Below are 19,642 nucleotides of genomic sequence, written 5' to 3' on the forward strand. Positions count from 1 at the left end.
TCACTAATTCAGCGTTATAGTGAGTTGTATTACTCAAGCACTTATTGTTGCTGTATTTATCTGGCACAAGTGGAAAGCCGGTCTGAAAATAATGCCCACATTAAACCGGGTGTACCACTGTTCTAGATAATATGTATTGGATGTGCGTTGGTGTAGGTTTAGCTCCACAGTCACTTTTAGAACATGTTTTTTAGTCAGTCTGCAAACAGCTCGTGCGTTAAGACGTTCCCAGATTGCAAATGAAACCCCACCCCCCACGCTTCTCCCTCTACAAAAGTAACATAATTCATATTTTCAAAACGTATACTGTTAAATATAAATCTTAGTTGATTGGTAACACTAAATTGGCCCTAGTGTGTGATTGTTGTTTGTGTAGGCCCTTCCATGAGGGGGTAACTGGTCCAGGGTGTACAATATGACCCCTTTTACAATGTACAGGTGCGAGGCATGGAGTGGTTAATTTGCATCTAAAAGGACGGCCTCCCCAAATGAACTGTTTTATGGGCATACTCAAAAAAGGGTTAAAATGTGACTGTGGAGCAAAATCTTTTCAGAATTTACACCAAAGCATATCCATCAATCCAGCCATTTGCTACCGCTTGTCCCTCTCGAAGTCGCCAAAACAAATAATCTACACCTCGAGGAAATGTGTTAAATGTATATTAGAATCATACTTGCCAACCTTGAGACCTCCGGTACCGGGAGGTGGGGGGTGGGGGGTGAGAGCTTGGTCAGGGGTGGGGCGAAGGCGTGGTTGAGGGCGGGGGTGTGGTTAAGGGCGTGGTTAATAGGGGAGTGGTATATTTACAGCTAGAATTCACCAACTCAAGTATTTCATATAATATATATATATATATATATATATATATATATATATATATATATATATATATATATATATATATATATATATATATACACTACCGTTCAAAAGTTTGGGGTCACATTGAAATGTCCTTATTTTTTAAGGAAAAGCACTGTACTTTTCAATTAAGATAACTTTAAACTAGTCTTAACTTTAAAGAAATCCACTCTATACATTGCTAATGTGGTAAATGACTATTCTAGCTGCAAATGTCTGGTTTTTGGTGCAATATCTACATAGGTGTATAGAGGCCCATTTCCAGCAACTATCACTCCAGTGTTCTAATGGTACAATGTGGTTGCTCATTGGCTCAGAAGGCTAATTGATGATTAGAAAACCCTTGTGCAATCATGTTCACACATCTGAAAACAGTTTAGCTCGTTACAGAAGCTACAAAACTGACCTTCCTTTGAGCAGATTGAGTTTCTGGAGCATCACATTTGTGGGGTCAATTAAACGCTCAAAATGGCCAGAAAAAGAGAACTTTCATCTGAAACTCGACAGTCTATTCTTGTTCTTAGAAATGAAGGCTATTCCACAAAATTGTTTGGGTGACCCCAAACTTTTGAACGGTAGTGTATATATATACCAATCAATCAATCAATGTTTATTTATATAGCCCTAAATCACAAGTGTCTCATATATATATATATATATATATATATATATATATATATATATATATATATGTATGAAATACTTTACTTTCAGTGAATTCTAGAGATATATATATATATATATATATATATATATATATATATATATATATATATATATATATATATATATATATATATATATATATATATATATATATATATATATATATATATATATCTAGAATTCACTGAAAGTAAAGTATTTCATACATATATATATATTTTATTATACATATAAATAAAATAAATACTTGAATTTCAGTGTTCCGGAGGCTAGCCAGTAGATGGCAGTATTGTCCTGTTTAACTTCTCCGTTCATGACTGAGTATATCATTTCGGCCACCGTGTTCAACGGAGAAGTCTGTTCTACAAAATGTACAGGCAACATAATTACATACCCTTTCCCCTTCGAACTGTCCTGGATGAACTGAAATTCTTGTTTCCATTCGTTTTGGAACTTGCAAGCGTATTTCTTCATCTTCCTCGTCGACGGCGTCGCCATGTCTGTAACTTCCTCGTTCTTCTGCTTCGTCTCCTTGTTGTGCGCGCAGTTGTGCACTCTACTCTCTAAAAGCCGTAGATGTTATGACGTCATTGGGCAGGCAAGCTGTTTATATTGTGGGAAAGCGGACGTGAGAACAGGCTGTCCCCACTCAGGTCCGCATTGAGCTGAAGGGGGCGTGGCCTCCAGCTCCGGCGGAATACCGGGAGTTTGTTGGGAGAACATTTCTGCCGGGAGGTTATCGGGAGAGGCGCTGAATACCGGGAGTCTCCCGGTAAAACCGGGAGGGTTGGCAAGTATGATTAGAATGATCATAGAACGCTTTTAAATAGATTTTCTTTTTTTTTTTTAAATGCTAAAATATCACTTTCGTCCCTGGGTTTTCACTCATTCCTGTTATCCTAACACACACATCCTCAAAAAAATGTGGAATACTCCAAAATTCACAAGGTCCACATGTATCTGTATCCTTCAGATCTTGTGTAGGCCATGGTCAGGCCAAAAGTAAGTTCACTCATTTATTTTTCTCTATGTTCAAATACAATCTTAGCACAGTAATGTGGCTGAAATGTTTCATTAAATGTTTTTTTTTTAAATAATCATTTTTTGAATCACTGCGATGTACTTACTGCCAACATACATTTGCATATATGCCATGTGTCTAAATCTTAGCTATTTGCTCATTCTAAAAACTCACTCCTGTTACCTTAAGTTCTGTTATCCTATCGAATCATCCTAGCCTTAGGCACTTCGTCTAAAATTAAATAAAGTTGCCCGAGATGAGCCAATACACATATTGAGTCGTTCAGTATGTTTACTGTCAAATCTGGGGTTGCTTCAGTTTATTTTAAGAGAGTGACAAGACACAAATAGCACCTATTTGATATAATGGCCCTTAGCAATATGTTTATAAAGTTAAAATACCAATGATTGTCACACACACACGAGGTGTAGCGAAATTATTCTCTGCATTTGACCCATCACCCTTGATCACCCCCTGGGAGGTGAGGGGAGCAGTGGGCAGCAGCGGTGGCCGCGCCTGGGAATCATTTTTGTTGATTTAACACCCAGTTCCAACCCTTGATGCTGAGTGCCAAGCAGGGAGGTAATGGCTCCCATTTTTATAGTCTTTGTTATGACTCGGCCAGGGTTTGAACTCACAACCTACCCATCTCAGGGCGGACACTCTAACCACTAGGCCATTGAGTAGGTGGCCTAGTGGTTATATAAATAGTAATAAATAGTATTTTTTTTAAGTTGTAAAAGCACATGTCATGCATTAATTAAACCTGTCAACCACAACTTTAAGGATGGTATGGCTAGTTAAATTGCATCCTAAAGTCTGCCTTTACATTGATGATAATGTTAAGTTTCAGTTCACATTTTTAGAGTCATGTTTATTAATGCTGCTGTAGGTTTGCAGTGGTTTAGACTTTTGGTTGGATATACTGCATCATACTGACTGAATCTACTGAATCCAACATTTATTAAGCCCCCAAAATTACCAACATTTTACACGACTGCAAAACACAACCACAAAAATAAACATGTCTCTAAAAATGTGAACTGAAACTTAACATTATCATCAATGTAAAGGCAGACTTTAGGATATAATTTAACTAACCATACCATCCTTAAAGTTGTGGTTGACAGGTTTAATTAATGCATGACATGTGCTTTTACAACTTAAAAAAAATACTATTTAGAATTAGTGTTAACATCTTCATGTGCTATAATTTCTAATATCTATAATCTAAGGGAGAGAAGGTGTCAAAGGGGCCTGTCAGGATGTATAGAGAGCATAAACACAGGTTGGATTATACAGTACATTTATATATTGTATGGAAAAAGATCAATGTCCTTTCAAGTTGGATTGCAGCTTGTCTTACACGAGGCCTCCCGGTCGTTACAAAATTGTCAGCAGACGCGTTGCTGCTGAGACAGCTCCGCCATTGTTTCCACGGGACACAATGCAATTCTATTTTCGGTTTTACTTGGTGCAGTAATTATCTGCATTGTTGCTTGAGAATAAAGAAAATAAAGTGCATGAATATGTGCCGGTCAATTGGATTCTGTCACTTCAAGCAGAATCGGGTACACAAGCGAGCGCTTTGCCAGCTCGTAATAACGATGGCGTTTGCGTGGAACAATTTGCCCTCTAAAACAGCTCATCAACACAAGAGAGAGTCTGTCATCGCGGCGACGGACTGACAAGTCTTGTGCATCTCTGTCTGTTATTAGCATGTCTCTGGCGACAAGCTCAATTATCTGACACTGCCTGTAATTTCCATTTCCTTTTTCTGGCACAATGTAAACTTTTCCTCTCCTTCATTTTCCCAGCCGCTCGTTTTGGATGCTGATATAAGAAATGTGTGGGAGGAGGAAGCAGGAAAACATCTGCATGTCTGGGTGAGGCTGTGATGGTGCCTTTACTCTACAGCTCCGACTTGTTTCCAGGATGACTGCTGGTGAGTCCGTCAATAACATGGCAGAAGCACTTCTATGCAAACTAATGAGTGGACCAACAATTATTCTAAGTATGATTAAATTATTATTGTGCAGCTGCTGTTAAACATTAGTTCTCTGACAAGATGTGGAACTACAGTACTGACTCTTTGGCTACCAGTAGCTTCCTTTTCACAGCAGCCATTTTGAGAAAATAATAGGGGGCATGTATAAAACGGATTTTCACTTTGTAGGGAGGGTGAACAGTAGCCAGGAAAGAACACAATATATGTTGGATAAATATTGTAAATAAAAAATATAAATAAAAACAATTTTGAATCACAATGCATCAAATCAATCAATCAATCAATCAATCAATTAATACTCATATAACCCTAAATCACGAGTGTCTCAAAGGTCTGCACAAGCCACAATGACATCCTAGGCACAGATCCCACATCAGGGCAAGAAAAAACTCAACCCAATGGGATACAATGAGAAACCTTGGAGGGGACCACAGATGTGACCGGTGCAATGGACGTCGAGTGGATCTAGCATAATATTCAAAGGAAGCGTCAATTCCCAAAATCCTAATGATGCAGCGTGTCCATCATCTTCTATGAAACAGGAAGTAGCCTGCTAATAAACAAACAAACACATGCTACTGTACACCTCTGCTGTCGTAAGAAATTGCTTGTGTTCAATAAAAAGGTTGCGTAAATTAAAATAAGAAGAATCTAAGACTACTTACTAATTCAAGGTGAATACCTGAGTCAGGTGATCTCTACTTTACACTTAAACATAAACTTGGCAGATTTATAATTATATTTAAGTGATTAATGACACATTATACAAAACCATAGTATTTAGAAAGGTTTATCCGGATATGTTCTAAATATGTCTATAGATATCAACATTCATCCAGTTCATTTTATACTCAGGGCATTCAATCGATCACAACTGTACAGTTTAGTTTGTCTTAGTCTTAGAAGACGTTTCCCCTCTCATCCAAGCAGACTCCATCAATTCATGCTCTAGTTTTTAGATGTTCTAGATTTGGTAATCCCATTTTTAAAAGTCAAAAACCTAATGAAGGTTTTTATTTGTGTTTTAAAAAGTTGGTTTCAACCGAATCCATGCAATAATTAGTATTTTAGTGCATGTAAACATGCCAAGTGTGTGTGTATGGGGCGGCAATGTCAGGTTTAAGGTGAGATGGGGGGGGGGGCCCTGAATTTGGTGCTAAGCCCCTGATAGTAAACCTGAGCTATGCTTAAAGATATTTAATTTAAAGGGGACCTATTATACAAAACCAACTTTTCTCACCTATTGGTACCTAGTTTTGTGTATTTGGGGTCTCCATAAGTCCCGAAAATGTTTAAATCAAACCATGGAGGTATTGCGGTGATATTTATATAACAATCTTGCCTTCCTTATTATTCTGAACAAAAATATAAATGAGACACTTTTGTTTTTGCTCCCATTTTTCATGAGTTAAACTAAAACTTTTACTTCATACACAAAAAACCTATTTCTCTCAAATATTGTTCACAAATCTGTCTAAATCTGTGTTAGTGAGTATTTCTTCTTTGCCAAGATAATCCATCCCACCTCACAGTAATCATGTGATTAAACAGCATGATTATTGCACAGGTGTGTTTTAGGCTGCCCACAATAAAAGGTCACCCCTGAAATGTGAAGTTTTATCACACAGCACAATGCCACAGATGTTGCAAGTTTTGAGGGAGTGTGCAGTTGGCATACTGACTGCTTGAATGTCCACCAGAGCTTTTGCCCGTAAATTGAATGTTCATTTCTCTACCATCAGTCGTCTCCAAAGGCATTTCAGAGAATTTGGCAGTACATCCAACCGGCCTCACAACCGCAGACCATGTGTAACCACACCAGCCCAGGGCCTCCACATCCATGATCGAATGACAGCTGCTGCAACAATTGTTTTGGATAATCAAAGATTTCTGCACAAACTATGAGAAACCGTCTGACGGTATGCTCATCTACAGTGTTCTCTTTACGGATGAATCCCGGTTTGCACTGGTTAGGGCAGTCGGCAGACAGCGTGTGTGGCGTCGTGTGGGAGAGCGGTTTGCTGATGTCAATGTTGTGAATTGAGTGGCCCATGGTGGGGGTGGGGTTATAGTGTGGGCAGGCGTATGTTACGGACAATGAACGCAAATGCATTTTATTGATGGCAGTTTAATTGCACTGCAACTGTGACGAGATCCTGAAGCCCACTGTTGTGCCATTCACCCGAGACCATCACCGTATGTTGCAGCATGACAATGCACGGCCCCATGTTGCAAGGATCTGTACAGAATTCCTGAAAGCTGAAAACATCCCAGTTCTTGCATGGCCAGCATACGCACCTAACATGTCACCCATTGAGCATGTTTGGGATGTTGTGGATCGGCGTACATGACAGCGTGTTCCACTTCCTGCCAATATCAAGCAACTTTGCACAGCCATTGAAGAGGAGTGGACCAACATTCCACAGGCCACAATCAACAACCTGATCAACTCTGCAAAGGAGATGTGTTGCACTGTGTGAGGCAAATGGTGGTCACACCAGATACTGACAGTTGTGAAATGTGTATTTTTTTAACCACGTGTTTAAATACATCCAGAAGCACATTGTCAAACGTCATAACAGCATGTCTTGAGAATATTATCTAACTTGCAGCCAGACTGCACACTAGTATGTACTGTTTGTGCTAAACATAACCAGAATCACCAGAATCACTACATCTTTAGGACTTTATACAGGCTGCATCTCATCAAAATAGAGTTCATCCCTAATTTGAAAAGGATTTGTCAGTATTCATTCATATTCATATTGTGTGTGTGTCTGTAAAGACGCACAAAATGAAGTTAAAATGTTCGGCCACAGTAAGGCATGGCTGTGTGTGGGAGTGTCCGGGTTGCTTATGGGGTAAACCTCAGAGGAAGTGGTAATGATGACAGCTCTAACTCAGTGCAGGTGCACTAAAGCATGGAAGACTGTTCAATTGCCCAGAACCCATTACGTCTCCCCTGAGAGGTACCTTCTTTAGAGCGCTTACCTATTGTCAACAGATAAATTATCTCCTATTTTTACATGAAGATACGTTGCAAAGGGTTGATTCTGTGTGGTGTGATTTCCTTTCTAAATGGGACAAAGGTAAATCAAATAACAAGTGTGACTGCTGGTTGGCATCGGTTTGCTTTCTTCACAAATGTACATTGTGTTGTCACAACAAAAGGCAGTAACATCCATGATGCAGTTTCTATTTGCAAGAGCCTCTAGAGAGCCTCAGCATTTTGTCACTAAGAGTCAGGAATTAGTCACTGATTAAAAGTAAGTAGAATTTCAAAATATTTTACACAAGCAGTGCACTTACAGTAGCGTGGCTGTTTTTCTATTTCGGAAGCTTCAATTGGAAGACAATTGGGCAATTCCTCCGTAAATGTACTGTACTATTAGTTTGTTGTAACCCTCAAAATAAATATAATTGTTTTGTCAACTCTAAGTAAATCTGATGATACACATATTGAGTGACTCAACATTTGTAAGGGCCAATCTTAGGCAACTTTATTTCATTGATATCTAAGGTTCCTTAACTGAAGATGACTCATTTGGGTATGACTGAAAGTAACAGGAGTGTGTTTTTAGTATAGAATTAGCAAATACAGTGGTACCTCATCTTAGGAGTGCCCCAGCTCAAGGGTTGTTTTGGTATGCGAGCTGTCTCTTGGCTAATTGTTATGTTTAGGTTGAGAGAAAATATTTGTTTGTTGCGCAGTGGTTAGCACTCATGCCTGTGTGAAGTTTGCATGTTCTCCCCGTGACTGTGTGGGTTTCTTCCGCATACTCCGACTTCTTCTCACCTCCAAAGACATGCATAAGTTAATTGGCAACACTAAAACTGGTCCTGGTGTGTGAATGTGAGTGTGAATGTTGTCTATCTGTGTTGGCCCTGCAATGAGGTGGTGACTTGTCCGCCTTTCGCCCGAATGCAGCTGGGATAGGCTCCAGCAACCCCCGCGAGAGGGACTAGCGGTAGAAAATGGATGGATGGTGTGAATGTGAGTGTGAAAAAACAGAGATAGAAGTGCTTAGTAAATGTTAAGAAGTGTAGATGGAACTACGTTACAGCAGAAAGTAAGCAACTATTAACAGGAAATGATCAAGTAGATTAATGAGTCTAGACTAGAGAGAATATTATAATAACAATTGTTGGTGTGTCAGCATGTAGGAGGAGGGCGGATCGATCTATAAATTGGTGGTGTTGATACAAAGGAGATAGTATCAGCATATGATTGATCCGAGAGTGATTAGGTTGATATTTATATTTTCTCAAAATCTTTTTTGTTTTGTTTTTGTTAATGTTTACAAACTCAGAGAATAATTGCCTAGTCACAGGAGGACTTTGAGGTCAAAAACTGAAGTCAAATGAGTAGTAGATAGTAGTTTTTGATTTTGTTTAGGTATTGTGAACTGTTGACTTTGTTTTCCTCAAACAATTGTATGCAACACAAGGGAATAAAGAACCAGTTTAGATATTGTGTTGATATTGTTTAACTGTCAACAGCACTCACCATAGATACATTGAAAAACGTACAGTACGCCCGCTATTGATATCGGCCGATCTCACTCAAGGAAGATCGGTATCGGCAGCATAAAACTTTGATCGGAACATCCCTACCGATTACTTTTTTTTAGTCTGGTTCCTACCGCTTACGTCAGCACTGGTGCCATTCCAAAAACGGGTTTCTGTACGCAACCCCACCACAACACATTTGTTTATGTATCACAAATATAATTGAAATCAATTTATATTTTTTGTTATCAATTTGTAAAGTAGAAGTAACAAATAAGGGTTTTGCTTCAGAGCGCCCCCGGTAGCTGCGGAGTGTAATTTCCTTCAAGCAAAGCTTGTACAAGTGAGCAGAAGACGGCAATGGAATGACCTTGTGTGCTTCCCGCATCTCTGTTCCAATGTCATCTTCATGGCAGCTTTTGTTTGACCACCGTCTGCCAGATGCATTTTATCCGACACTTGTTACAAAGGTATAAATGGGACCAAAATTGAGCTCACCTTTGAGGTGGGCTTCAGTCCTCTTGACGGCTGAAAGTCTGGCATGAGCGCAGTGCCTGGAGTCCTTGTTTTGCTCCCTGAAATGGGTGTAATCAGAGACAAAGTCCGGCACAGATTACAGTCTTCAATCAGTCAGGGAGGAAAATGATATGTACATCATTGTCTCTGCATCGCCGCCACTGACATTGTGCATGCATATTACCTGTGTCAAAACTGCCACAGAGCCATCACAGGCAGGCGCCGATTCCTGTTGGCTCGCACTCTCTGCAGGGAGACTCTGCAGTGACCTCGGGGGATGTTGTTGACTCCGTTTAATGTACATTTCCAGACACAAAAAGGTTTCCTTTCATATCTGAAATTGTCTTCCAACAGGCTGAATACCACGGCCGGCTTGTCACTGTGAGCGCACTCCGGTCGAGGGAGTTGAAGCGCGGTTGTCAGGTTTGACCTAGAGGTGAGCAATGAAGGCAGAGTTATTTTAAACGGCAGCGGAAACTATATGGCGGTACATCATCTTACGCAATTTTATCGTCAGTAAAAATAGAGACACAGTGGACATCATCATGCGGGATATTTGAGGCAGATGGCCACATTGTTGTCGATTCAATTTTCACAGTTGGATACATAACATTAAATGCAAAGCAGCAGGGCAGAAATTTCGCAATGAAGATTGATCCGATTTGAATTCCATCCCTCAAAAGGAGGAGTCCAGACTATCATTTCCCTGCTGCAACGAGTGTTTAATTTCCAGCTGAATGGCACCTCTGCACGTAACGGGATGATCGCAAATGATTTGTAACCACAGCAATTTAAACATCCACACCAGGACGCACAACAGTAAATGATGAGTGAAAATACAGGAAAGAGCATGCTGGGTATCACCTTTACATAATAGTAGCCCCCCCAGCTCCCCTTGTCCCACTCCAGGTATCACCTTGAGAAATCCAAACCTGAACACAATGTCACAACACAAGCACTTTTGCTGGTGCTACAATTGTGTTTGTCTCCTTTGGACATGTCGGTGCACAGGGGGGAGGTCACCAAATTGTCTCTGAGATTAAAAAAACCAGAGAAAGGTGCTGACCTGGTGCTGCTAAATTGCCCACATTGAGTAGACGGCAGAATATCAGGTTATTGAGTTGAGCCATGCTGGGTTTTCTGGTGCGTGGGGGTGGGGCAATGATCAGTGCTATTGTCTGCTCTGTGTAGGTGATCAAGGACAAGAGCGTGGCGGGAATGGTGCACCACGAGGACACCCTTCAATCCTGAGCAGAAAAAAAAACATCTTTAAAGAGAATATTAAGCAGTGTGGCACTTAAGAAGATACTTTCGGTCTATATGCATGAATTCTTTCTGCTCTCAATCTGAAGAGATGCCTTACATACAAAACCGATGCACACAAATGCAGCAGTGCCACACCAACAATTCATTGTGCTGTACTTTCAAGTTGTTCCTTGAGAAAGGAAAATAGTAGTCATTCGGCTGAATTGCAGGCCTGGTTTTTTACTAATGGGTACAACCGATAAATTGAGGCCCAAATGGAGAAGACGCAGCCTCTATCCCTCGAGTGATTTGTAAATGAGGGGACAGCATAGTCTTTGAATAATGTCATTTCTGCCTAGAACGCACAGCAACATATACAACCCAAACTTGCATACTGTTGGAAATGTTATTGTATGATCATAACCTTGTCTTCTTTCTGCAAAGATGATTTGAACGATTTCTGGGGCCATAGTGCATAGCCCAGGCTTTCTCATAGTTCCCATTGGGTTGAATTTTTTCTTGCCCTGATATGGGATCCGAGCCGAAGATGTCGTTGTGGCTTGTGCAGCCCTTTGAGACATTTGTGATTAAGGGCTATATAAGTAAACTTTGATTGATACTCATTTTGAAACTGGGGAACATTTAGGGTCATTCCAACAAATCGGTGCCATTTGCTTGTTGTGACTTTCTCAAAAACAACTAGAATATTCTATCTTTTTTCAACTCTCATCTGATACACATATTAAACTACTCAAAATGAAGGTAACATTTTTTTTTCCTAATCCGAAGATGACTACTTTGGCTAGTAGGACTGAAAGTAACAGGATTTAGGTTTTTTTAAATATAACATACCTATGTGTATTAATAAAGGGTAATATGCAGCCTGCTAAACATCCTGTATTTGAGGACTATCGACCACAATATATACCACATATACACAATATTTCAGTTTACAAACAAAATTCCCTGCCCTATTCTTCAATTGATATACAAGCATTTATTTAGGTATAACTATCACATGTTACATTACTGTGTAGCGCTTTTATTTTAAAGCAGGAATTGGGTGACTTGTTTGAGAAGAGCTGTCTTGACGTGTTTTAACTGTCTGCATTAAAGAAAGTGCCTCTCGACTTCCTCCCTACCCTCTTTCATTTTTCCTGAGTTTCTGTCTCATTTTACTAATCCAGTTACAATAACAACCTATATTTTATGTTATAAATTCACTAAATTGTAATCTAAGCACAAAAGTGAAGCTCCAACTCTCTGAATGCAAGCTCTCTAGCAGACATTTGCTCCTGTGATGACAGCCCGATCATGGATGAAAATAGTCTTGCCGGGAGAATGACTTGCGTGCGGATATATATATATATCTATATATATATCTATATATATATATATATATATATATATATATATATATATATATAGATATATATATAGATATATATATATAAAATAAATAACATAAAAAATATTTAAGTAACAGGACTGTGCTCAGTTATGGTTGAAATATCAAACATATTTGAATATACATGAATTTCCGACAGGGATCAATAAAGTACTTTTTATTCTATTCTATTCTATATTATATTTGATATTTAAACATATATATGGATATATACACACACACACACACACACACACACACACGAACGTTTATATACATAAAGTACAGGCCAAAAGTTTAAACACACCTTCTCATTCAATGTGTTTTCTTTATTTTCATGACTATTTACATTGTAGATTGTCACATCAAAACTATGAATTAACACATGTGGAGTTATGTACATAACAAAAAAAGGTGAAATAACTGAAAACATGTTTTATATTCTAGTTTCTTCAAAATAGCCACCCTTTGCTCTGATTACTTTTTCGCACACTCTTGGCATTATTTCGATGGCTATTTTGAAGAAACTAGAATATAGAACATGTTTTCAGTTACTATTTTGTTAAGTACATAACTCCACATGTGTTCATTCATAGTTTTGATGTGACAGTCTACAATGTAAATAGTCATGAAAATAAAGAAAACGCATTGAATGAGAAGGTGTGTTCAAACTTTTGGCCTGTACTGTATATATATATATATATATATATATATATATATATATATATATATATAAACAACATAAAAAATATTTAGGTGGCAGGACTTTTTTTTTTTTACCCAACCTTACAATTGAAAAATATAACATATATTTGATTTATTATGTATAAATATAATATACACACACATACACATATATATACACACATATATATATATATATATATATATATATATATATATATATATATATATGAGTGTGTGTGTGTCTATATATACAGTGGATATAAAATGTCTACATGCCTCTGTTCAAATGTCAGGTTTTCGTGATGAAAAATCATGTATAAATATAATATACACACACACACATACACATATATACACATATATATATATATATATATATATATATATATATATATATATATATATATATATATATATATATATATATATATATATATATGAGTGTGTGTGTGTCTATATATACAGTGGATATAAAATGTCTACATGCCTCTGTTCAAATGTCAGGTTTTCGTGATGTAAAAAAATGACCGCAAGACAAATAATTTCACAACTTTTTCACCTTTAATGTGACCAATAATCTGTACACTGTAGTGAAAAACAAACTGAAACCTTTAAAGGGGAAAATTACAAATTACATTTTTACAGCCCTTTGAGACACTTGTGATTTAGGGCTATATAAATAAACATTGATTGATTGATTTTAATTTATGCAACACTGGTTGCATAAATATGCACACCCTTAAACTTTGTTGCAGCACTCTATTTGGGTAGGAGCTCTTCTTTGCAAACTGCTCCGAATCTGAGCGATTGCGAGGGCATCTCCTGTGCACAGCCCTCTTCAGGTCACCCCACACATGTTTGATTGGATTTAGGTCTGGACTCTGACTAAGCCATTCCAAAGCCTCAATCTTATTCCTGTGAAGTCATCCTTTTGTTGATTTAGATGTGTGCTTTGGGTCATTGTCGTGCTGAAAGATGAAGTTCCTCTTCAGCTTTCTAACAGAAGGTTTTGTGCCAACTGTGACTGGTGTTTGGAACTGTTCATATTTCTCTCCACCCTGACTAAAGTTCCAGTTCCAGCTGAAGAAAAACAGCCCCAAATCATGATGCTTCACTGTAGGTATGGTGTTATTTTGGTGTTGAGCAGTGTTGTTTCTGCGCCAAATATACCTTTCGGAATTATGTTCAAAGAGTTCAATGTTGGTTTCATCAGACCATAACACAATTTCCCCTATGCGTTTGAGATATATTTTTTGCTGAATTAAGCCAGGCTTGGATGTTTTCCTTTGTAAGACTGGAGATCGTTGTCACATGTAGTACACAACCAGTACTTGCCAGAAATTCCTGCAGCTCCCTCAGTATTGCTGTCGGCCTCTTTGTGGCGTCCCTGACTAGTTTCCTTCAATTCTTATCATCAATTTTGGACGGACGTCCTGTTCTTGGTAATGTCACTGTTGTGCCACATTTTTCTCCACTTGATGATGATGGTCTTCACTGTGTTCCATTGTGTATTTATTCATTGGACATTCTTTTGTAGCCTTCACCTGATTGATATCCTTGAATAATGAGATCTCTCTGATGCTTTGGATGTTCTCTGCAGACCATGGCTTGTGCTGGAAGATGTGGCTACCAAAATGTCAAGAAAAGCCTACTACAACAGCTAAACTTTATTTGGGGTTGACCAGAGGCACTTTAATTGGTGACAGGTGTGTGCTGCCTCCAGTTGAACATGAGTTTGAATCAATTGTTTTAATCTGAACACAGCCACATCTAGTTATTAAAGGATGTGCACACTTATGCAACCACATTATCTCAGTTGTTTATTTATACTTCACCTCCCTGAAATATTTATGTTTGTTTTTCAATTGCATTGTACAGGTTATAGGTCACATTAATGGTTGCAAAAGTTGTGAAATTATTTATATTAATTTAATTATTTTACATGACAAAAACCTGGCATTTTAAAAGGGTTGTGTAGACTTTGTATATACACTGTATATACACAGTACAGGCCAAAAGTTTAGACACACCTTCTAATTCAATGCGTTTTCTTTATTTTCATGACTATTTACATTGTAGATTGTCACTGAAGGCTTCAAAACTATCGATGAACACGGAAACAACTAAAAACATGTTTTGTATTCTAGTTTCTTCAAAATAGCCACCCTTTGCTCTGATTACTGCTTTGCACACTCTTGGCATTCTCTTCATGAGCTTCAAGAGGTATCCATCCATCCATCCATCTTCTTCCGCTTATCCGAGGTCGGGTCGCGGGGGCAGCAGCTTAAGCAGGGAAGCCCAGACTTCCCTCTCCCCAGCCACTTCGTCCAGCTCCTCCCGGGGGATCCCGAGGCGTTCCCAGGCCAGCCGGGAGACATAGTCTTCCTAACGTGTCCTGGGTCTTCCCCGTGGCCTCCTACCGGTCGGACGTGCCCTAAACACCTCCCTAGGGAGGCGTTTGGGTGGCATCCTGACCAGATGCCCGAACCACCTCATCTGGCTGCTCTCGATGTGGAGGAGCAGCGGCTTTACTTTGAGCTCCCCCCGGATGGCAGAGCTTCTCACCCTATCTCTAAGGGAGAGCCCCGCCACCCGGCGGAGGAAACTCATTTCGGCCGCTTGTACCCGTGATCTTGTCCTTTCGGTCATAACCCAAAGCTCATGACCATAGGTGAGGATGGGAACGTAGATCGATCGGTAAATTGAGAGCTTTGCCTTCCGGCTCAGCTCCTTCTTCACCACAACGGATCGATACAGCGTCCGCATTACTGAAGACGCCCCACCGATCCGCCTGTCGATCTCACGATCCACTCTTCCCTCACTCGTGAACAAGACTCCGAGGTACTTGAACTCCTCCACTTGGGGCAGGGTCTCCTCCGCAACCCGGAGATGGCACTCCACCCTTTTCCGGGCGAGAACCATGGATTCGGACTTGGAGGTGCTGATTCTCACCCCAGTCGCTTCACACTCAGCTGCGAACCGATCCAGCGAGAGCTGAAGATCCTGGCCAGATGAAGCCATCAGGACCACATCATCTGCAAAAAGCAGAGACCTAATCCTGCAGCCACCAAACCAGATCCCCTCAACGCTTTGACTGCGCCTAGAAATTCTGTCCATAAAAGTTATGAACAGAATCGGTGACAAAGGGCAGCCTTGGCGGAGTCCAACCCTCACTGGAAACGTGTCCGACTTACTGCCGGCAATGCGGACCAAACTCTGGCACTGATCATACAGGGAGCGGACCGCCACAATCAGACAGTCCGATACCCCATACTCTCTGAGCACTCCCCACAGGACTTCCCGAGGGATACGGTCGAATGCCTTCTCCAAGTCCACAAAACACATGTAGACTGGTTGGGCAAACTCCCATGCACCCTCAAGGACCCTGCCGAGAGTATAGAGCTGGTCCACAGTTCCACGACCAGGACGAAAACCACACTGTTCCTCCTGAATCCGAGGTTCGACTATCCGGCGTAGCCTCCTCTCCAGCACACCTGAATAGACCTTACCGGGAAGGCTGAGGAGTGTGATCCCACGATAGTTAGAACACACCCTCCGGTTCCCCTTCTTAAAGAGAGGAACCACCACCCCGGTCTGCCAATCCAGAGGTACCGCCCCCGATGTCCATGCGATGCTGCAGAGTCTTGTCAACCAAGACAGCCCCACAGCATCCAGAGCCTTAAGGAACTCCGGGCGGATCTCATCCACCCCCGGGGCCTTGCCACTGAGGAGATTTTTAACTACCTCAGCAACCTCAGCCCCAGAAATAGGAGAGCCCACCACAGATTCCCCAGGCACTGCTTCCTCATAGGAAGACGTGTTGGTGGGATTGAGGAGGTCTTCGAAGTATTCCCTCCACCAATCCACAACATCCGCAGTCGAGGTCAGCAGAACACCATCCTCACCGTACACGGTGTTGATAGTGCACTGCTTCCCCCTCCTTAGGCGGCGGATGGTGGTCCAGAATCGCTTCGAAGCCGTCCGGAAGTCGTTTTCCATGGCTTCCCCGAACTCCTCCCATGTCCGAGTTTTTGCCTCTGCGACCGCCGAAGCCGCACACCGCTTGGCCTGTCGGTACCTGTCCGCTGTCTCAGGAGTCCTATGAGCCAAAAGAACCCGATAGGACTCCTTCTTCAGCTTGACGGCATCCCTCACTGCCGGTGTCCACCAACGGGTTCTAGGATTACCGCCACGACAGGCACCAACTACCTTGCGGCCACAGCTCCAATCAGCTGCCTCGACAATAGAGATGCGGAACATGGTCCATTCAGACTCAATGTCCAGCACCTCCCTCGTGACATGTTCAAAGTTCTTCCGGAGGTGGGAATTGAAACTCTCTCTGACAGGAGACTCTGCCAGACGTTCCCAGCAAACCCTCACAATGCGTTTGGGCCTGCCAGGTCTGTCCGGCATCCTCCCCCACCATCCCAGCCACCTCACCACCAGGTGGTGATCGGTAGAAAGCTCCGCCCCTCTCTTCACCCGAGTGTCCAAAACTTGAGGCCGCAAATCCGACGACACAACTACAAAGTCGATCATGGAACTGCGGCCTAGGGTGTCCTGGTGCCAAGTGCACATATGGACACTCTTATGTTTGAACATGGTGTTCGTTATGGACAATCTGTGACGGGCACAAAAGTCCAATAACAAAACACCGCTCGGGTTCAGATCTGGGCAGCCATTCTTCCCAATCACGCCTCTCCAGGTTTCACTGTCGCTGCCAACATGAGCGTTGAAGTCACCCAGTAGAACGAGGGAATCACCCGGGGGAGCACTCTCAAGTACTCCCTCGAGTGAATCCAAAAAGGGTGGGTACTCTGAGCTGCGGTCTGGCGCGTAAGCGCAAACCACAGTCAGGACCCGTTTCCCCACCCGAAGGCGGAGGGAAGCTACCCTCTCGTCCACCGGGTTGAACTCCAACATGCAGGCTCTGAGCCGGGGGGGAAAGAAGAATTGCCACCCCAGCCCGTCGCCTCTCACTGCCGGAGTAGAAGAGAGTCCAGCCCTTCTCGAGAGAACTGGTTCCAGAGCCCTTGCTGTGCGTCGAAGTGAGTCCGACTATGTCTAGTCGGAACTTCTCCACCTCGCGCACTAGCTCAGGCTCCTTACCCCCAGCGAGGTGACATTCCACGTCCCAAGAGCTAGCTTATGTAGCCGAGGATCGGACCGCCAAGTGCCCTGCCTTCGGCTGCCGCCCAGCTCACATCGCACCCGACCTCTATGACCCCTGCTATGGGTGGTGAGCCCATTGGAGGGGGAACCCACGTTGCCTCTTCGGGCTGTGCCCGGCCGGGCCCCATGGGAACAGGCCCGGCCACCAGGCGCTCGCCATCGTGCCCCACCTCCGGGCCTGGCTCCAGAGGGGGGGGGCCCCGGTGACCCGCGTCCGGGCGAGGGAAATCTGGGTCCATAGTTTTTATTTCTCATTGAGGTCTTCAAGAGGTAGTCACCTGAAATGGTTTTCACTTCACAGGTGTGCCTTATCAAGGGTTGATTAGTGGGATTTCTTGCTTTATCAATGGGGTTGGGACCATCAGTTGTGTTGTGAATGACAATGTGTGTCCTAACTTTTGGCCTGTACTGTATATATATATAATACATTAGTTACTTTTAGCCTCCCAATGGCCTGCAGGTGAATGCAGAATGATGCAACTTCCTGTGGACCACATAGCCAGTGGAGTATTCCACATTTTTCATAGAGGGTAATGTATTTGTGTAGCAAGATTCCAACCATCCATTTTCTACCGCTTGTCCCTTTCGGGGTCCATCCATTTTCTACCGCTTGTCCCTTTTGGGGTTGCGGGGGGTGCTGGAGCCTATCTCAGCTGCATTCGGGCGGAAGGCGGGGTCAAGAGTCTTTATTGTCATTATGTGAATCAGTGAGATATTGTAATAATGACAAACTATAAAACAACTGATACATTTGAACATTTTCCAAACTATTTCATTACAACTGTTAATATATGCTTGCAATTTTATCTAATTTTTTTGTATTGTGCTGTTATATAAGCCTGTGTTTACTGTATGTTGAGGGATGGAAATTATCATCCTTACTATAATCCGGCATATTTACACAACATTCTATATGTCATTGTGTTCATTATTTGTGCAATGTCTCTTTAATTAAAAAAAATTAACAAACACAATTGAAAATCCTTGCGCTTAGATGATTGGAAACCGAGAACTAACTTGGCAAAAACCTAGGGCCACATTGAAATGTGAGGTTTAACTAATTGCTTTGTATAAAATAAACTCTAACTATAGTTGGAATAAGGAATATGACAAATATGTTTTTAAAAAAAAAACATATTTGAATTTAAATTACCGGTAACACATTTCTGTCTGATTTTAGGAAGCAGTCAGAGGCAACAATTGCTATAGTTTAAATTATTATTTTATAGTGTATTCATTACATCAGTCTGCAGGATACTTTGCCTAAAAATGCATTTTACTGTTAATTTGATCATGCATTTATACATTTGATTAGGTGAATTGTCCTTAAACACAATTACACAATAGGAAAATCACTCAAACATCACGTTACAAAAACACCTTCGATGTAAACTTCATACCAGGTTTATATGTGTTGTGTTTTAGTATGAAATATACAATTTTACCTTCTTTTCGGTGCGCACAGACTAGGTTTTATTGATACATTTGGCCCCCGTTTACCTCAGAAGAGAGCAAGCATAAAGCATTCATCTGTAAAAGAAGAAATAATGAAATGAAGCAGCATGCAAA

The sequence above is a fragment of the Entelurus aequoreus genome, linkage group LG14 (assembly GCF_033978785.1).
Source record: "Entelurus aequoreus isolate RoL-2023_Sb linkage group LG14, RoL_Eaeq_v1.1, whole genome shotgun sequence".
NCBI classification, from domain to species: Eukaryota; Metazoa; Chordata; class Actinopteri; order Syngnathiformes; family Syngnathidae; genus Entelurus; species Entelurus aequoreus.